This window comes from Helianthus annuus, chromosome 10 (genome assembly GCF_002127325.2).
Source record: "Helianthus annuus cultivar XRQ/B chromosome 10, HanXRQr2.0-SUNRISE, whole genome shotgun sequence".
NCBI classification, from domain to species: Eukaryota; Viridiplantae; Streptophyta; class Magnoliopsida; order Asterales; family Asteraceae; genus Helianthus; species Helianthus annuus.
Genome location: NC_035442.2, coordinates 33,718,294 through 33,721,604, shown reverse-complemented (window position 1 = coordinate 33,721,604; position 3,311 = coordinate 33,718,294). Strand labels below are relative to the sequence as shown.

The window sequence follows — 3,311 nt, the reverse complement described above, 5'->3', positions numbered from 1 at the left end:
ATTTTGTTTATATGTTAGTAATTCATAACCAACAATGGCATTTTACACAACCTCGATTCTCACAGTTTGAATCCCATTTCGGTTGGTTTTCTTTTCATGCTTTCTTTGATTAATTACACTTAGACTTAAACAATTAAAAAAGCAAATATGGTTGTTTAGTCAGTTAGAACATATAAACAAGTTCGTTTATTTAGTTAAGTATTTACAACTTCTTATATTTGTGGAAATTGTAGTTTCGTAGAAGTTCATATATTTTTAGTCAAAAGTTTATAAAATGGTTATTATTAATAGAAATTATGTAGACCATCCATGCCGAGTCGCGGTGGGACCCACCTCCGCATCCTTGCTAAGGGGTACTTCTTTCTTTTTTGTATTTATTTTGTGCGTTTCGTTCGTTAGTTTTAAGTAATTAATATATGTGTTGCATTTGGTTGAAAAAAATAATAATTTCATAGCTAAATTATAGGGACGAAGGTAGCTAAAGTGTAGGGACGAAGATGGAGAATGCATTGTGAATGCTTTATTTAACAACTGATTATTAAAAGTTACATGCCAAGGTATTGTGGTTGATTCGTGTATATTTTTTTGTTAGATTCGTAAGAGATTAGATTACTTTCAGCTTTAACAAAATTAGGATGAAGCTGAAAAAGATAATCTAAACATGATAGCATGTGCTCAAAAAACACTTGCATACGAAGAAAGATGGATGCAAAAGATGGTGCAAGAGTCGAAGAGGCTGAAAAGAGAAGCCATGAAGAATTCAAAGGTAAAAATATGGACATGGTACACACGTTGAATATTTCGTTATTTTGGTTAATGACGTTGAGTATTTCGTTATTATTTTGTTTAAATTTTAGACTAAGATACTAAATGTGAGGTTGTTACCAGCTGCAAAGGATTATGTAGGGGCAATTTCGGAATCAAGATTTGTAGTTAAAGAAAATGACGCTTTGTTTGGTTATGTTTATAGACCTGAAACATTTATTTGGTTGAAATATTTATTTGGTACCCACTATATTCCTATTAAAGTCTAATACATCTTAATAAAAGTGTTGTAGAAAGTTTTGATTTTTTTATTATCAAGAAAGAGATTACATTTTTGATTGATTTGGTTATATTATTCTAAATAGGTGGGTTAGTTAAGGTTTTAATGAGAATGAAATTGGTCAAATGGGTTGGATGAGTTAATTGGGTTAAAGTCACTTGAATTTTAAGAATATAAGGTGCATACATTTTTGAACATTTCTTAATCAAAGCATTATTTAAAAAAAATAAAAATCAGACAAAAATAGTGTTTGAGAGTCAATCCAACACTTTTTGACCCGTGACACTGCCCGCTTATACCGGTTTTTTTATTTTTACTTTAAATGAAGGTGTTAGCAGAGACAAGGAGACTCTTCAACCAACGGTATATTTGAACAAGTAAGAAGTTCCAACTAGAGTTGTTACTTATTTCTAAACACATCCCATTTAATTTGCGCCAGTTTCGTCCTCAACATTTTTGATACGTGCCACTTCAGTCCAAAAAGAAAACGCCCGGTAAAGACGGTTAGGACGGAACTGGCGCAAAAATTTTTTGGACTGAGTTGGTATTTTTCATCAAACCATAGAGACGAAAATGGCGGTTAACTCTTAAAACAATATCATTGAGACTTTCAAAATGAGTATGGTCTTAACTCTTACATATATACTTACACCTGTTATTAATAACTTAGTTAATTAGTTTTAATTATGCAGGTTACCTAAAAAGTTTTCCGAAGGAACTCGAGTGTTCGTTGTAGATCCTATGTTAGCAACAGGTAAGCTTGCTTTTAGTTTGTTTCCGTGTATATATTGAGCCTTCCATTTATGTTGATCCAACATGCGTTTTGGGTCAGTATTATTACTCATCTATTCAAGTAATGATTCTGACTTATTCTGTTCGTATATGCTCGAATAGTCGAAAAGAACTTCAGCACATTTAGGTTGAACGGGTACACTTTGAATAGCCTAGATGTCTTCTTCTCCATCATCCAACTTTAAATTTGTTTGACCCATTATCTTTTTATATATATTTTATATAAAGTTTCAATGGTCGCAAAAACATTATCGAAAACTTACTGAATTTCACAATAGTTGTTAAAATTACTCTTTTTGTTCTATTCCAGCTGTATGATAATCAAATTAAAGACCATTATGCTGAATTTGAGAAGATAAACACCGAAATGTTAGCGGTTTTCATGGACAGTGTGGTATGAATCTTGAACTTTAAGGGGGCTATTGGTTTGTAACTTAGAATCACTATGCGTATGGGTTTACATATAATAGAATAATAATAATGGGAATAGTTTTTTAACAATTTCTGATTTTTCCGTGTTCATTTTTTTTGAGTTCATTGTAATTTAATAGTTACATAAGTAATGGAATGTTTTTATCATTTCAAATTATATGTCAAACACTATTAAATATTATATTATTTACTTTGAGTAACGTTTTTTTCCGTTCTTGGTAAGGTTTGCCAAACATGGGTCTAAGCATGAAAAGATATCAGGTTATAAATCATACAAAAAAAATACTTTTATAGATATAGATTTTTTAACACAACCCATAACCCGTGAAGCTCATGGGTATAAAGACGTAGTTCGATTGCATGAATTACTTGATAAGTTAGTTGGGCAACCCCCTTTATGCATCAGTTATTGATAAACAAAGTCAAGATTGAATTTACATAACTATCACCTCATTATAATTTAATATTTACATAAATAGCGAAACATTTCTTTCATTTTAAAACTTATATCTATAATTATTTTTTTCATCACACCTATTTATAATTACATTTGATGAGTTATCGTTTTGAATCATTTAAATGTCAACCTTTTTTGTTTTGTTGCGGCAGTCTATGAACGTTGTGTTGTAATTCGGGTCGTGATCAAACCATGTGTACATGTTTGGTCTACTTTGTACACATAATGTATATAACACATGTACAGTGGGGTTATGGGTTCCGAGTCACGGTGGTTGTGGTCTATAGACACCGATCTGTGGCAAATTGGCTTGGTCATGTAATAGGTCATAAAAAGAAACAAACCCGATGAGCCGAAGCCATAACGTCCAAGTCACATTTCATATTCGTTTATTTTAATTAAGTGTAATTTTATATTTACTTTAGTACTAATACCGAAACAAATCTTTCATTAAAAGATTTATGAAAACACCGTTAAATAATATATTTTCTTTTAGGTCACCCGCGTAACACACGGGGTCTTAAGCTAGTATACACTAAAAGGATACATATTAGATTGGTAAAAACAAATATGGAAACAAATCAT

At 31.1% G+C, this 3,311-nt stretch overlaps 1 long non-coding RNA gene across 1 annotated transcript; it reads left to right on the top strand.

The window, feature by feature from the left end:
• Positions 1–1,356: 1,356 nt before the first annotated feature.
• On the top strand, positions 1,357–2,332 carry LOC110881098. Its single transcript, XR_002559586.2, has 3 exons — positions 1,357–1,422; positions 1,738–1,799; positions 2,148–2,332. It is a non-coding gene; the product is annotated as an uncharacterized LOC110881098 (long non-coding RNA).
• The last annotated feature ends 979 nt before the right edge of the window (positions 2,333–3,311 follow it).